The 14901-nt window shown below is 52.0% G+C and overlaps 30 non-coding genes across 30 annotated transcripts; 6 read left to right on the top strand and 24 right to left on the bottom strand.

The window, feature by feature from the left end:
• Positions 1-663: 663 nt before the first annotated feature.
• On the bottom strand, positions 664-736 carry Trnav-aac. The gene has a single exon. It is a non-coding gene; the product is annotated as a tRNA-Val (tRNA).
• Positions 737-992: 256 nt separating this feature from the next.
• Positions 993-1064, bottom strand: Trnae-uuc. The gene has a single exon. It is a non-coding gene; the product is annotated as a tRNA-Glu (tRNA).
• Positions 1065-1520: 456 nt separating this feature from the next.
• Positions 1521-1593, bottom strand: Trnam-cau. Its single transcript has one exon. It is a non-coding gene; the product is annotated as a tRNA-Met (tRNA).
• A 296-nt stretch (positions 1594-1889) lies between these two features.
• Positions 1890-1960, bottom strand: Trnag-gcc. The gene has a single exon. It is a non-coding gene; the product is annotated as a tRNA-Gly (tRNA).
• A 336-nt stretch (positions 1961-2296) lies between these two features.
• Positions 2297-2368, top strand: Trnag-ucc. The gene has a single exon. It is a non-coding gene; the product is annotated as a tRNA-Gly (tRNA).
• Positions 2369-3122: 754 nt separating this feature from the next.
• Trnav-aac lies at positions 3123-3195 on the bottom strand. The gene has a single exon. It is a non-coding gene; the product is annotated as a tRNA-Val (tRNA).
• Positions 3196-3451: 256 nt separating this feature from the next.
• Trnae-uuc lies at positions 3452-3523 on the bottom strand. Its single transcript has one exon. It is a non-coding gene; the product is annotated as a tRNA-Glu (tRNA).
• Positions 3524-3979: 456 nt separating this feature from the next.
• On the bottom strand, positions 3980-4052 carry Trnam-cau. Its single transcript has one exon. It is a non-coding gene; the product is annotated as a tRNA-Met (tRNA).
• Positions 4053-4348: 296 nt separating this feature from the next.
• Positions 4349-4419, bottom strand: Trnag-gcc. Its single transcript has one exon. It is a non-coding gene; the product is annotated as a tRNA-Gly (tRNA).
• A 336-nt stretch (positions 4420-4755) lies between these two features.
• Trnag-ucc lies at positions 4756-4827 on the top strand. Its single transcript has one exon. It is a non-coding gene; the product is annotated as a tRNA-Gly (tRNA).
• A 754-nt stretch (positions 4828-5581) lies between these two features.
• Positions 5582-5654, bottom strand: Trnav-aac. The gene has a single exon. It is a non-coding gene; the product is annotated as a tRNA-Val (tRNA).
• Positions 5655-5910: 256 nt separating this feature from the next.
• On the bottom strand, positions 5911-5982 carry Trnae-uuc. The gene has a single exon. It is a non-coding gene; the product is annotated as a tRNA-Glu (tRNA).
• A 456-nt stretch (positions 5983-6438) lies between these two features.
• On the bottom strand, positions 6439-6511 carry Trnam-cau. The gene has a single exon. It is a non-coding gene; the product is annotated as a tRNA-Met (tRNA).
• Positions 6512-6807: 296 nt separating this feature from the next.
• Positions 6808-6878, bottom strand: Trnag-gcc. The gene has a single exon. It is a non-coding gene; the product is annotated as a tRNA-Gly (tRNA).
• Positions 6879-7214: 336 nt separating this feature from the next.
• Positions 7215-7286, top strand: Trnag-ucc. Its single transcript has one exon. It is a non-coding gene; the product is annotated as a tRNA-Gly (tRNA).
• Positions 7287-8040: 754 nt separating this feature from the next.
• On the bottom strand, positions 8041-8113 carry Trnav-aac. The gene has a single exon. It is a non-coding gene; the product is annotated as a tRNA-Val (tRNA).
• Positions 8114-8369: 256 nt separating this feature from the next.
• On the bottom strand, positions 8370-8441 carry Trnae-uuc. The gene has a single exon. It is a non-coding gene; the product is annotated as a tRNA-Glu (tRNA).
• Positions 8442-8897: 456 nt separating this feature from the next.
• Trnam-cau lies at positions 8898-8970 on the bottom strand. Its single transcript has one exon. It is a non-coding gene; the product is annotated as a tRNA-Met (tRNA).
• A 296-nt stretch (positions 8971-9266) lies between these two features.
• Trnag-gcc lies at positions 9267-9337 on the bottom strand. Its single transcript has one exon. It is a non-coding gene; the product is annotated as a tRNA-Gly (tRNA).
• A 336-nt stretch (positions 9338-9673) lies between these two features.
• On the top strand, positions 9674-9745 carry Trnag-ucc. The gene has a single exon. It is a non-coding gene; the product is annotated as a tRNA-Gly (tRNA).
• A 755-nt stretch (positions 9746-10500) lies between these two features.
• Positions 10501-10573, bottom strand: Trnav-aac. Its single transcript has one exon. It is a non-coding gene; the product is annotated as a tRNA-Val (tRNA).
• Positions 10574-10829: 256 nt separating this feature from the next.
• On the bottom strand, positions 10830-10901 carry Trnae-uuc. The gene has a single exon. It is a non-coding gene; the product is annotated as a tRNA-Glu (tRNA).
• Positions 10902-11357: 456 nt separating this feature from the next.
• On the bottom strand, positions 11358-11430 carry Trnam-cau. Its single transcript has one exon. It is a non-coding gene; the product is annotated as a tRNA-Met (tRNA).
• Positions 11431-11726: 296 nt separating this feature from the next.
• Trnag-gcc lies at positions 11727-11797 on the bottom strand. Its single transcript has one exon. It is a non-coding gene; the product is annotated as a tRNA-Gly (tRNA).
• A 336-nt stretch (positions 11798-12133) lies between these two features.
• On the top strand, positions 12134-12205 carry Trnag-ucc. The gene has a single exon. It is a non-coding gene; the product is annotated as a tRNA-Gly (tRNA).
• A 754-nt stretch (positions 12206-12959) lies between these two features.
• On the bottom strand, positions 12960-13032 carry Trnav-aac. The gene has a single exon. It is a non-coding gene; the product is annotated as a tRNA-Val (tRNA).
• A 256-nt stretch (positions 13033-13288) lies between these two features.
• On the bottom strand, positions 13289-13360 carry Trnae-uuc. The gene has a single exon. It is a non-coding gene; the product is annotated as a tRNA-Glu (tRNA).
• A 456-nt stretch (positions 13361-13816) lies between these two features.
• On the bottom strand, positions 13817-13889 carry Trnam-cau. The gene has a single exon. It is a non-coding gene; the product is annotated as a tRNA-Met (tRNA).
• Positions 13890-14185: 296 nt separating this feature from the next.
• Trnag-gcc lies at positions 14186-14256 on the bottom strand. Its single transcript has one exon. It is a non-coding gene; the product is annotated as a tRNA-Gly (tRNA).
• Positions 14257-14592: 336 nt separating this feature from the next.
• Trnag-ucc lies at positions 14593-14664 on the top strand. Its single transcript has one exon. It is a non-coding gene; the product is annotated as a tRNA-Gly (tRNA).
• Positions 14665-14901: the final 237 nt, after the last annotated feature.

Raw genomic sequence — 14901 nt, forward strand, 5'->3', positions numbered from 1 at the left:
AGTGTGTGCGTCGATTCCCCTTGAGTCTCGACTTGTCTCGACTTTGCTCAGCTGACGCGAGAGCTGACGCTCTCCAATCGGCCTATATCAAGAGGACAAGCACGCGAAACGACTGAGAGAGGTATGGCGAGGCGGCCACCACATTACTTATGCCTCAAGTAAATACCTGCTGCCTGTTATCATGTATTGTCTGATGTCACATGTTCTGTCAGACAAATTCAGTTTTATTACTGGTACATTCCTTTTTTTTTTTTTTTTTTTTTCTTTGTTGAAAATTTTACAACACGCTCCTTCATTTCACTGTGGCCGCACGGCGCGACTTGGCATACCGAAAGGCATAACGTGGCGCCAGTGCCCTTGACCGAATAGCGCTGCAGCTCCGAAACCGAAGAGGAAAGAGAAATACGAACTGAAACTGTCGGCAGTGCCCAGTGTTCGCAGGCGGTCACCCGCCCAAGCACTGACAACGCCCAGCTTCGCGCAGTAGCGGTGATCGGACGAGAAACTGTGTGTTCACCGTGCTGTGACCAGTGAAGTGTTTTAGCGCGTCCCGACAAGCCGCGTTCTGGTCCCCTATCAGCTCCCACACAATGTGACGATTTCTTTGTTACCATACTTCCCCGCCGAAATCGGCGTTGCCTTTTTGAAAGAGTGAAATCGTAGTGGCCCGTGGGGGATCGAACCCACGACCTTCCCGTTGTTAGCACGACGCTCTAACCGACTGAGCTAACGGGCCTCGGTGCAGACAGTCTTTCATCGCTTCGCGGTAATTGCTCTGCGTATTGCCATGTAACATTTCTATGGTAGCAGTCCAACAGTGGACCAGCGTCTCTTCTCCCTTTATTCCGCTGCTCGTAGTAATTTCATTGCGTGCCCGTTTCTCTCGACTGTTTTCAGCTGACGTTTATGAACCAGTAGCTATAATGCGAGGAGGACGTGAAACAGCCTTTCGCAGGGTCAAAACTTGTCGTGACTTTTGCCGAAAAATTCCGTTCCGGTACCGGGAATCGAACCCGGGCCTCCTGGGTGAAAGCCAGGTATCCTAGCCACTAGACCACACCGGACGCGCACATTTTCTTCGGGGTTTACACCCGGTCCACTCGCTTTCCGTGTCGCACGTTCCCTGTTTGCGAGCATCTTTTCGCGCGCCCATGGCGAGGCGCGCATGGCAAAAGTCACAATCCATTGCTTTATGCCTCGTTGTTACAGGGGTAGGAGGAAAAGCAAAGCTGTAAGTAGTAATATTTATTTACTTATTTCGCAAGTAAATACCTGCTGCCTGTCATCATACAGCAGGTCATACATTGTGGGACTTTACACGTTATATCGTACGAAATTCAGTTTTATTACTAGTACTTTTTTCCTTGAAAATTTTACATAAGAACTGCAAGTAGTAATAACGGGAAGTAAACATTATCACGCTGAGTCGTTGAAGCCTTGAGGATAACAAAGTACAAAGTGTTCCGCTCCTTCGCAAACCCCAGAGCCGTCGATTTAGCTGTGGACGAAAGTAAATTAAATGCCCCGGGTGAGGATCGAACTTACGACCTTAAGATTATGAGACTTACGCGCTGCCTACTGCGCTACCGAGGCAGGCGATCGCCACGCCTTCTGGAATCTCGGTAAGTACCAAATACCGGTGGTAGAGAGTCTGCACTTCGTGGCTCATTTTTTTTCTGTTGCTACACGTGCATTCCCGGCGCGACAGGCAACTTGCGATGCTAGGCCGACGCCAGTATGTACAATAGCGCACAACAGTCCAAACGAGCAGTCGTGCGCGCTGCATGTTCGGTTATTCCCACACGGATATCCCGCGGTTCATTCTCATGGCTCACGCAGTTCGAGTGCGAAAGACACGCAGCACCACTATCGGAGAAAAAACAAAATGATGCATCGGCCGGGAATCGAACCCGGGCCGCCCGCGTGGCAGGCGAGCATTCTACCACTGAACCACCGATGCTCAGCTAGTTCACAGCTTCCTGGTGCTTTCCGCGGCAGACGTCTGAGGGGAAAGTGGGACTGCCGTCCAGCGCCGTCGCATCCTCTCGAGAGAATGCTACACACGCTGAATCCTGAACTGCACTGCACTGCTTAAAAATGACGCCCGAACGCGATCGCCTAAGTACTCTTGCGGCGCACGTGCGCGACGACTCTTGCCAAAGGACGCGAAATGTGCGTAGAGACGCTGTCTGGATGCGCTCGCCTACCCCGTAATGCGCCTACAGCTACGACCACCTTGAGCCGCCGCCGACAGGCGGGAAGCAGACACAGCGCGGCGTGCGCGGACGGAAACCGTGCGGTGGTGGTGTAATGGTCAGCATAGTTGCCTTCCAAGCAGTTGATCCGGGTTCGATTCCCGGCCACCGCAGCCGGCTTTTACTTTTGCGTATGAGTACTTTTGCCACGCGTCTTTAAATTAATCTTTCTTTCGCCCTCTTACTCGCTGCAGGCCACCCTATAGTGTGTGCGTCGATTCCCCTTGAGTCTCGACTTGTCTCGACTTTGCTCAGCTGACGCGAGAGCTGACGCTCTCCAATCGGCCTATATCAAGAGGACAAGCACGCGAAACGACTGAGAGAGGTATGGCGAGGCGGCCACCACATTACTTATGCCTCAAGTAAATACCTGCTGCCTGTTATCATGTATTGTCTGATGTCACATGTTCTGTCAGACAAATTCAGTTTTATTACTGGTACATTCCTTTTTTTTTTTTTTTTTTTTTCTTTGTTGAAAATTTTACAACACGCTCCTTCATTTCACTGTGGCCGCACGGCGCGACTTGGCATACCGAAAGGCATAACGTGGCGCCAGTGCCCTTGACCGAATAGCGCTGCAGCTCCGAAACCGAAGAGGAAAGAGAAATACGAACTGAAACTGTCGGCAGTGCCCAGTGTTCGCAGGCGGTCACCCGCCCAAGCACTGACAACGCCCAGCTTCGCGCAGTAGCGGTGATCGGACGAGAAACTGTGTGTTCACCGTGCTGTGACCAGTGAAGTGTTTTAGCGCGTCCCGACAAGCCGCGTTCTGGTCCCCTATCAGCTCCCACACAATGTGACGATTTCTTTGTTACCATACTTCCCCGCCGAAATCGGCGTTGCCTTTTTGAAAGAGTGAAATCGTAGTGGCCCGTGGGGGATCGAACCCACGACCTTCCCGTTGTTAGCACGACGCTCTAACCGACTGAGCTAACGGGCCTCGGTGCAGACAGTCTTTCATCGCTTCGCGGTAATTGCTCTGCGTATTGCCATGTAACATTTCTATGGTAGCAGTCCAACAGTGGACCAGCGTCTCTTCTCCCTTTATTCCGCTGCTCGTAGTAATTTCATTGCGTGCCCGTTTCTCTCGACTGTTTTCAGCTGACGTTTATGAACCAGTAGCTATAATGCGAGGAGGACGTGAAACAGCCTTTCGCAGGGTCAAAACTTGTCGTGACTTTTGCCGAAAAATTCCGTTCCGGTACCGGGAATCGAACCCGGGCCTCCTGGGTGAAAGCCAGGTATCCTAGCCACTAGACCACACCGGACGCGCACATTTTCTTCGGGGTTTACACCCGGTCCACTCGCTTTCCGTGTCGCACGTTCCCTGTTTGCGAGCATCTTTTCGCGCGCCCATGGCGAGGCGCGCATGGCAAAAGTCACAATCCATTGCTTTATGCCTCGTTGTTACAGGGGTAGGAGGAAAAGCAAAGCTGTAAGTAGTAATATTTATTTACTTATTTCGCAAGTAAATACCTGCTGCCTGTCATCATACAGCAGGTCATACATTGTGGGACTTTACACGTTATATCGTACGAAATTCAGTTTTATTACTAGTACTTTTTTCCTTGAAAATTTTACATAAGAACTGCAAGTAGTAATAACGGGAAGTAAACATTATCACGCTGAGTCGTTGAAGCCTTGAGGATAACAAAGTACAAAGTGTTCCGCTCCTTCGCAAACCCCAGAGCCGTCGATTTAGCTGTGGACGAAAGTAAATTAAATGCCCCGGGTGAGGATCGAACTCACGACCTTAAGATTATGAGACTTACGCGCTGCCTACTGCGCTACCGAGGCAGGCGATCGCCACGCCTTCTGGAATCTCGGTAAGTACCAAATACCGGTGGTAGAGAGTCTGCACTTCGTGGCTCATTTTTTTTCTGTTGCTACACGTGCATTCCCGGCGCGACAGGCAACTTGCGATGCTAGGCCGACGCCAGTATGTACAATAGCGCACAACAGTCCAAACGAGCAGTCGTGCGCGCTGCATGTTCGGTTATTCCCACACGGATATCCCGCGGTTCATTCTCATGGCTCACGCAGTTCGAGTGCGAAAGACACGCAGCACCACTATCGGAGAAAAAACAAAATGATGCATCGGCCGGGAATCGAACCCGGGCCGCCCGCGTGGCAGGCGAGCATTCTACCACTGAACCACCGATGCTCAGCTAGTTCACAGCTTCCTGGTGCTTTCCGCGGCAGACGTCTGAGGGGAAAGTGGGACTGCCGTCCAGCGCCGTCGCATCCTCTCGAGAGAATGCTACACACGCTGAATCCTGAACTGCACTGCACTGCTTAAAAATGACGCCCGAACGCGATCGCCTAAGTACTCTTGCGGCGCACGTGCGCGACGACTCTTGCCAAAGGACGCGAAATGTGCGTAGAGACGCTGTCTGGATGCGCTCGCCTACCCCGTAATGCGCCTACAGCTACGACCACCTTGAGCCGCCGCCGACAGGCGGGAAGCAGACACAGCGCGGCGTGCGCGGACGGAAACCGTGCGGTGGTGGTGTAATGGTCAGCATAGTTGCCTTCCAAGCAGTTGATCCGGGTTCGATTCCCGGCCACCGCAGCCGGCTTTTACTTTTGCGTATGAGTACTTTTGCCACGCGTCTTTAAATTAATCTTTCTTTCGCCCTCTTACTCGCTGCAGGCCACCCTATAGTGTGTGCGTCGATTCCCCTTGAGTCTCGACTTGTCTCGACTTTGCTCAGCTGACGCGAGAGCTGACGCTCTCCAATCGGCCTATATCAAGAGGACAAGCACGCGAAACGACTGAGAGAGGTATGGCGAGGCGGCCACCACATTACTTATGCCTCAAGTAAATACCTGCTGCCTGTTATCATGTATTGTCTGATGTCACATGTTCTGTCAGACAAATTCAGTTTTATTACTGGTACATTCCTTTTTTTTTTTTTTTTTTTTTCTTTGTTGAAAATTTTACAACACGCTCCTTCATTTCACTGTGGCCGCACGGCGCGACTTGGCATACCGAAAGGCATAACGTGGCGCCAGTGCCCTTGACCGAATAGCGCTGCAGCTCCGAAACCGAAGAGGAAAGAGAAATACGAACTGAAACTGTCGGCAGTGCCCAGTGTTCGCAGGCGGTCACCCGCCCAAGCACTGACAACGCCCAGCTTCGCGCAGTAGCGGTGATCGGACGAGAAACTGTGTGTTCACCGTGCTGTGACCAGTGAAGTGTTTTAGCGCGTCCCGACAAGCCGCGTTCTGGTCCCCTATCAGCTCCCACACAATGTGACGATTTCTTTGTTACCATACTTCCCCGCCGAAATCGGCGTTGCCTTTTTGAAAGAGTGAAATCGTAGTGGCCCGTGGGGGATCGAACCCACGACCTTCCCGTTGTTAGCACGACGCTCTAACCGACTGAGCTAACGGGCCTCGGTGCAGACAGTCTTTCATCGCTTCGCGGTAATTGCTCTGCGTATTGCCATGTAACATTTCTATGGTAGCAGTCCAACAGTGGACCAGCGTCTCTTCTCCCTTTATTCCGCTGCTCGTAGTAATTTCATTGCGTGCCCGTTTCTCTCGACTGTTTTCAGCTGACGTTTATGAACCAGTAGCTATAATGCGAGGAGGACGTGAAACAGCCTTTCGCAGGGTCAAAACTTGTCGTGACTTTTGCCGAAAAATTCCGTTCCGGTACCGGGAATCGAACCCGGGCCTCCTGGGTGAAAGCCAGGTATCCTAGCCACTAGACCACACCGGACGCGCACATTTTCTTCGGGGTTTACACCCGGTCCACTCGCTTTCCGTGTCGCACGTTCCCTGTTTGCGAGCATCTTTTCGCGCGCCCATGGCGAGGCGCGCATGGCAAAAGTCACAATCCATTGCTTTATGCCTCGTTGTTACAGGGGTAGGAGGAAAAGCAAAGCTGTAAGTAGTAATATTTATTTACTTATTTCGCAAGTAAATACCTGCTGCCTGTCATCATACAGCAGGTCATACATTGTGGGACTTTACACGTTATATCGTACGAAATTCAGTTTTATTACTAGTACTTTTTTCCTTGAAAATTTTACATAAGAACTGCAAGTAGTAATAACGGGAAGTAAACATTATCACGCTGAGTCGTTGAAGCCTTGAGGATAACAAAGTACAAAGTGTTCCGCTCCTTCGCAAACCCCAGAGCCGTCGATTTAGCTGTGGACGAAAGTAAATTAAATGCCCCGGGTGAGGATCGAACTCACGACCTTAAGATTATGAGACTTACGCGCTGCCTACTGCGCTACCGAGGCAGGCGATCGCCACGCCTTCTGGAATCTCGGTAAGTACCAAATACCGGTGGTAGAGAGTCTGCACTTCGTGGCTCATTTTTTTTCTGTTGCTACACGTGCATTCCCGGCGCGACAGGCAACTTGCGATGCTAGGCCGACGCCAGTATGTACAATAGCGCACAACAGTCCAAACGAGCAGTCGTGCGCGCTGCATGTTCGGTTATTCCCACACGGATATCCCGCGGTTCATTCTCATGGCTCACGCAGTTCGAGTGCGAAAGACACGCAGCACCACTATCGGAGAAAAAACAAAATGATGCATCGGCCGGGAATCGAACCCGGGCCGCCCGCGTGGCAGGCGAGCATTCTACCACTGAACCACCGATGCTCAGCTAGTTCACAGCTTCCTGGTGCTTTCCGCGGCAGACGTCTGAGGGGAAAGTGGGACTGCCGTCCAGCGCCGTCGCATCCTCTCGAGAGAATGCTACACACGCTGAATCCTGAACTGCACTGCACTGCTTAAAAATGACGCCCGAACGCGATCGCCTAAGTACTCTTGCGGCGCACGTGCGCGACGACTCTTGCCAAAGGACGCGAAATGTGCGTAGAGACGCTGTCTGGATGCGCTCGCCTACCCCGTAATGCGCCTACAGCTACGACCACCTTGAGCCGCCGCCGACAGGCGGGAAGCAGACACAGCGCGGCGTGCGCGGACGGAAACCGTGCGGTGGTGGTGTAATGGTCAGCATAGTTGCCTTCCAAGCAGTTGATCCGGGTTCGATTCCCGGCCACCGCAGCCGGCTTTTACTTTTGCGTATGAGTACTTTTGCCACGCGTCTTTAAATTAATCTTTCTTTCGCCCTCTTACTCGCTGCAGGCCACCCTATAGTGTGTGCGTCGATTCCCCTTGAGTCTCGACTTGTCTCGACTTTGCTCAGCTGACGCGAGAGCTGACGCTCTCCAATCGGCCTATATCAAGAGGACAAGCACGCGAAACGACTGAGAGAGGTATGGCGAGGCGGCCACCACATTACTTATGCCTCAAGTAAATACCTGCTGCCTGTTATCATGTATTGTCTGATGTCACATGTTCTGTCAGACAAATTCAGTTTTATTACTGGTACATTCCTTTTTTTTTTTTTTTTTTTTTCTTTGTTGAAAATTTTACAACACGCTCCTTCATTTCACTGTGGCCGCACGGCGCGACTTGGCATACCGAAAGGCATAACGTGGCGCCAGTGCCCTTGACCGAATAGCGCTGCAGCTCCGAAACCGAAGAGGAAAGAGAAATACGAACTGAAACTGTCGGCAGTGCCCAGTGTTCGCAGGCGGTCACCCGCCCAAGCACTGACAACGCCCAGCTTCGCGCAGTAGCGGTGATCGGACGAGAAACTGTGTGTTCACCGTGCTGTGACCAGTGAAGTGTTTTAGCGCGTCCCGACAAGCCGCGTTCTGGTCCCCTATCAGCTCCCACACAATGTGACGATTTCTTTGTTACCATACTTCCCCGCCGAAATCGGCGTTGCCTTTTTGAAAGAGTGAAATCGTAGTGGCCCGTGGGGGATCGAACCCACGACCTTCCCGTTGTTAGCACGACGCTCTAACCGACTGAGCTAACGGGCCTCGGTGCAGACAGTCTTTCATCGCTTCGCGGTAATTGCTCTGCGTATTGCCATGTAACATTTCTATGGTAGCAGTCCAACAGTGGACCAGCGTCTCTTCTCCCTTTATTCCGCTGCTCGTAGTAATTTCATTGCGTGCCCGTTTCTCTCGACTGTTTTCAGCTGACGTTTATGAACCAGTAGCTATAATGCGAGGAGGACGTGAAACAGCCTTTCGCAGGGTCAAAACTTGTCGTGACTTTTGCCGAAAAATTCCGTTCCGGTACCGGGAATCGAACCCGGGCCTCCTGGGTGAAAGCCAGGTATCCTAGCCACTAGACCACACCGGACGCGCACATTTTCTTCGGGGTTTACACCCGGTCCACTCGCTTTCCGTGTCGCACGTTCCCTGTTTGCGAGCATCTTTTCGCGCGCCCATGGCGAGGCGCGCATGGCAAAAGTCACAATCCATTGCTTTATGCCTCGTTGTTACAGGGGTAGGAGGAAAAGCAAAGCTGTAAGTAGTAATATTTATTTACTTATTTCGCAAGTAAATACCTGCTGCCTGTCATCATACAGCAGGTCATACATTGTGGGACTTTACACGTTATATCGTACGAAATTCAGTTTTATTACTAGTACTTTTTTCCTTGAAAATTTTACATAAGAACTGCAAGTAGTAATAACGGGAAGTAAACATTATCACGCTGAGTCGTTGAAGCCTTGAGGATAACAAAGTACAAAGTGTTCCGCTCCTTCGCAAACCCCAGAGCCGTCGATTTAGCTGTGGACGAAAGTAAATTAAATGCCCCGGGTGAGGATCGAACTCACGACCTTAAGATTATGAGACTTACGCGCTGCCTACTGCGCTACCGAGGCAGGCGATCGCCACGCCTTCTGGAATCTCGGTAAGTACCAAATACCGGTGGTAGAGAGTCTGCACTTCGTGGCTCATTTTTTTTCTGTTGCTACACGTGCATTCCCGGCGCGACAGGCAACTTGCGATGCTAGGCCGACGCCAGTATGTACAATAGCGCACAACAGTCCAAACGAGCAGTCGTGCGCGCTGCATGTTCGGTTATTCCCACACGGATATCCCGCGGTTCATTCTCATGGCTCACGCAGTTCGAGTGCGAAAGACACGCAGCACCACTATCGGAGAAAAAACAAAATGATGCATCGGCCGGGAATCGAACCCGGGCCGCCCGCGTGGCAGGCGAGCATTCTACCACTGAACCACCGATGCTCAGCTAGTTCACAGCTTCCTGGTGCTTTCCGCGGCAGACGTCTGAGGGGAAAGTGGGACTGCCGTCCAGCGCCGTCGCATCCTCTCGAGAGAATGCTACACACGCTGAATCCTGAACTGCACTGCACTGCTTAAAAATGACGCCCGAACGCGATCGCCTAAGTACTCTTGCGGCGCACGTGCGCGACGACTCTTGCCAAAGGACGCGAAATGTGCGTAGAGACGCTGTCTGGATGCGCTCGCCTACCCCGTAATGCGCCTACAGCTACGACCACCTTGAGCCGCCGCCGACAGGCGGGAAGCAGACACAGCGCGGCGTGCGCGGACGGAAACCGTGCGGTGGTGGTGTAATGGTCAGCATAGTTGCCTTCCAAGCAGTTGATCCGGGTTCGATTCCCGGCCACCGCAGCCGGCTTTTACTTTTGCGTATGAGTACTTTTGCCACGCGTCTTTAAATTAATCTTTCTTTCGCCCTCTTACTCGCTGCAGGCCACCCTATAGTGTGTGCGTCGATTCCCCTTGAGTCTCGACTTGTCTCGACTTTGCTCAGCTGACGCGAGAGCTGACGCTCTCCAATCGGCCTATATCAAGAGGACAAGCACGCGAAACGACTGAGAGAGGTATGGCGAGGCGGCCACCACATTACTTATGCCTCAAGTAAATACCTGCTGCCTGTTATCATGTATTGTCTGATGTCACATGTTCTGTCAGACAAATTCAGTTTTATTACTGGTACATTCCTTTTTTTTTTTTTTTTTTTTTTCTTTGTTGAAAATTTTACAACACGCTCCTTCATTTCACTGTGGCCGCACGGCGCGACTTGGCATACCGAAAGGCATAACGTGGCGCCAGTGCCCTTGACCGAATAGCGCTGCAGCTCCGAAACCGAAGAGGAAAGAGAAATACGAACTGAAACTGTCGGCAGTGCCCAGTGTTCGCAGGCGGTCACCCGCCCAAGCACTGACAACGCCCAGCTTCGCGCAGTAGCGGTGATCGGACGAGAAACTGTGTGTTCACCGTGCTGTGACCAGTGAAGTGTTTTAGCGCGTCCCGACAAGCCGCGTTCTGGTCCCCTATCAGCTCCCACACAATGTGACGATTTCTTTGTTACCATACTTCCCCGCCGAAATCGGCGTTGCCTTTTTGAAAGAGTGAAATCGTAGTGGCCCGTGGGGGATCGAACCCACGACCTTCCCGTTGTTAGCACGACGCTCTAACCGACTGAGCTAACGGGCCTCGGTGCAGACAGTCTTTCATCGCTTCGCGGTAATTGCTCTGCGTATTGCCATGTAACATTTCTATGGTAGCAGTCCAACAGTGGACCAGCGTCTCTTCTCCCTTTATTCCGCTGCTCGTAGTAATTTCATTGCGTGCCCGTTTCTCTCGACTGTTTTCAGCTGACGTTTATGAACCAGTAGCTATAATGCGAGGAGGACGTGAAACAGCCTTTCGCAGGGTCAAAACTTGTCGTGACTTTTGCCGAAAAATTCCGTTCCGGTACCGGGAATCGAACCCGGGCCTCCTGGGTGAAAGCCAGGTATCCTAGCCACTAGACCACACCGGACGCGCACATTTTCTTCGGGGTTTACACCCGGTCCACTCGCTTTCCGTGTCGCACGTTCCCTGTTTGCGAGCATCTTTTCGCGCGCCCATGGCGAGGCGCGCATGGCAAAAGTCACAATCCATTGCTTTATGCCTCGTTGTTACAGGGGTAGGAGGAAAAGCAAAGCTGTAAGTAGTAATATTTATTTACTTATTTCGCAAGTAAATACCTGCTGCCTGTCATCATACAGCAGGTCATACATTGTGGGACTTTACACGTTATATCGTACGAAATTCAGTTTTATTACTAGTACTTTTTTCCTTGAAAATTTTACATAAGAACTGCAAGTAGTAATAACGGGAAGTAAACATTATCACGCTGAGTCGTTGAAGCCTTGAGGATAACAAAGTACAAAGTGTTCCGCTCCTTCGCAAACCCCAGAGCCGTCGATTTAGCTGTGGACGAAAGTAAATTAAATGCCCCGGGTGAGGATCGAACTCACGACCTTAAGATTATGAGACTTACGCGCTGCCTACTGCGCTACCGAGGCAGGCGATCGCCACGCCTTCTGGAATCTCGGTAAGTACCAAATACCGGTGGTAGAGAGTCTGCACTTCGTGGCTCATTTTTTTTCTGTTGCTACACGTGCATTCCCGGCGCGACAGGCAACTTGCGATGCTAGGCCGACGCCAGTATGTACAATAGCGCACAACAGTCCAAACGAGCAGTCGTGCGCGCTGCATGTTCGGTTATTCCCACACGGATATCCCGCGGTTCATTCTCATGGCTCACGCAGTTCGAGTGCGAAAGACACGCAGCACCACTATCGGAGAAAAAACAAAATGATGCATCGGCCGGGAATCGAACCCGGGCCGCCCGCGTGGCAGGCGAGCATTCTACCACTGAACCACCGATGCTCAGCTAGTTCACAGCTTCCTGGTGCTTTCCGCGGCAGACGTCTGAGGGGAAAGTGGGACTGCCGTCCAGCGCCGTCGCATCCTCTCGAGAGAATGCTACACACGCTGAATCCTGAACTGCACTGCACTGCTTAAAAATGACGCCCGAACGCGATCGCCTAAGTACTCTTGCGGCGCACGTGCGCGACGACTCTTGCCAAAGGACGCGAAATGTGCGTAGAGACGCTGTCTGGATGCGCTCGCCTACCCCGTAATGCGCCTACAGCTACGACCACCTTGAGCCGCCGCCGACAGGCGGGAAGCAGACACAGCGCGGCGTGCGCGGACGGAAACCGTGCGGTGGTGGTGTAATGGTCAGCATAGTTGCCTTCCAAGCAGTTGATCCGGGTTCGATTCCCGGCCACCGCAGCCGGCTTTTACTTTTGCGTATGAGTACTTTTGCCACGCGTCTTTAAATTAATCTTTCTTTCGCCCTCTTACTCGCTGCAGGCCACCCTATAGTGTGTGCGTCGATTCCCCTTGAGTCTCGACTTGTCTCGACTTTGCTCAGCTGACGCGAGAGCTGACGCTCTCCAATCGGCCTATATCAAGAGGACAAGCACGCGAAACGACTGAGAGAGGTATGGCGAGGCGGCCACCACATTACTTATGCCTCAAGTAAATACCTGCTGCCTGTTATCATGTATTGTCTGATGTCACATGTTCTGTCAGACAAATTCAGTTTTATTACTGGTACATTCCTTTTTTTTTTTTTTTTTTTTTCTTTGTTGAAAATTTTACAACACGCTCCTTCATTTCACTGTGGCCGCACGGCGCGACTTGGCATACCGAAAGGCATAACGTGGCGCCAGTGCCCTTGACCGAATAGCGCTGCAGCTCCGAAACCGAAGAGGAAAGAGAAATACGAACTGAAACTGTCGGCAGTGCCCAGTGTTCGCAGGCGGTCACCCGCCCAAGCACTGACAACGCCCAGCTTCGCGCAGTAGCGGTGATCGGACGAGAAACTGTGTGTTCACCGTGCTGTGACCAGTGAAGTGTTTTAGCGCGTCCCGACAAGCCGCGTTCTGGTCCCCTATCAGCTCCCACACAATGTGACGATTTCTTTGTTACCATACTTCCCCGCCGAAATCGGCGTTGCCTTTTTGAAAGAGTGAAATCGTAGTGGCCCGTGGGGGATCGAACCCACGACCTTCCCGTTGTTAGCACGACGCTCTAACCGACTGAGCTAACGGGCCTCGGTGCAGACAGTCTTTCATCGCTTCGCGGTAATTGCTCTGCGTATTGCCATGTAACATTTCTATGGTAGCAGTCCAACAGTGGACCAGCGTCTCTTCTCCCTTTATTCCGCTGCTCGTAGTAATTTCATTGCGTGCCCGTTTCTCTCGACTGTTTTCAGCTGACGTTTATGAACCAGTAGCTATAATGCGAGGAGGACGTGAAACAGCCTTTCGCAGGGTCAAAACTTGTCGTGACTTTTGCCGAAAAATTCCGTTCCGGTACCGGGAATCGAACCCGGGCCTCCTGGGTGAAAGCCAGGTATCCTAGCCACTAGACCACACCGGACGCGCACATTTTCTTCGGGGTTTACACCCGGTCCACTCGCTTTCCGTGTCGCACGTTCCCTGTTTGCGAGCATCTTTTCGCGCGCCCATGGCGAGGCGCGCATGGCAAAAGTCACAATCCATTGCTTTATGCCTCGTTGTTACAGGGGTAGGAGGAAAAGCAAAGCTGTAAGTAGTAATATTTATTTACTTATTTCGCAAGTAAATACCTGCTGCCTGTCATCATACAGCAGGTCATACATTGTGGGACTTTACACGTTATATCGTACGAAATTCAGTTTTATTACTAGTACTTTTTTCCTTGAAAATTTTACATAAGAACTGCAAGTAGTAATAACGGGAAGTAAACATTATCACGCTGAGTCGTTGAAGCCTTGAGGATAACAAAGTACAAAGTGTTCCGCTCCTTCGCAAACCCCAGAGCCGTCGATTTAGCTGTGGACGAAAGTAAATTAAATGCCCCGGGTGAGGATCGAACTCACGACCTTAAGATTATGAGACTTACGCGCTGCCTACTGCGCTACCGAGGCAGGCGATCGCCACGCCTTCTGGAATCTCGGTAAGTACCAAATACCGGTGGTAGAGAGTCTGCACTTCGTGGCTCATTTTTTTTCTGTTGCTACACGTGCATTCCCGGCGCGACAGGCAACTTGCGATGCTAGGCCGACGCCAGTATGTACAATAGCGCACAACAGTCCAAACGAGCAGTCGTGCGCGCTGCATGTTCGGTTATTCCCACACGGATATCCCGCGGTTCATTCTCATGGCTCACGCAGTTCGAGTGCGAAAGACACGCAGCACCACTATCGGAGAAAAAACAAAATGATGCATCGGCCGGGAATCGAACCCGGGCCGCCCGCGTGGCAGGCGAGCATTCTACCACTGAACCACCGATGCTCAGCTAGTTCACAGCTTCCTGGTGCTTTCCGCGGCAGACGTCTGAGGGGAAAGTGGGACTGCCGTCCAGCGCCGTCGCATCCTCTCGAGAGAATGCTACACACGCTGAATCCTGAACTGCACTGCACTGCTTAAAAATGACGCCCGAACGCGATCGCCTAAGTACTCTTGCGGCGCACGTGCGCGACGACTCTTGCCAAAGGACGCGAAATGTGCGTAGAGACGCTGTCTGGATGCGCTCGCCTACCCCGTAATGCGCCTACAGCTACGACCACCTTGAGCCGCCGCCGACAGGCGGGAAGCAGACACAGCGCGGCGTGCGCGGACGGAAACCGTGCGGTGGTGGTGTAATGGTCAGCATAGTTGCCTTCCAAGCAGTTGATCCGGGTTCGATTCCCGGCCACCGCAGCCGGCTTTTACTTTTGCGTATGAGTACTTTTGCCACGCGTCTTTAAATTAATCTTTCTTTCGCCCTCTTACTCGCTGCAGGCCACCCTATAGTGTGTGCGTCGATTCCCCTTGAGTCTCGACTTGTCTCGACTTTGCTCAGCTGACGCGAGAGCTGACGCTCTCCAATCGGCCTATATCAAGAGGACAAGCACGCGAAACGACTGAGAGAGGTATGGCGAGGCGGCCACCACATTA

This window comes from Schistocerca piceifrons, chromosome 2, assembly GCF_021461385.2.
Source record: "Schistocerca piceifrons isolate TAMUIC-IGC-003096 chromosome 2, iqSchPice1.1, whole genome shotgun sequence".
In the NCBI taxonomy this organism is placed as follows: Eukaryota; Metazoa; Arthropoda; class Insecta; order Orthoptera; family Acrididae; genus Schistocerca; species Schistocerca piceifrons.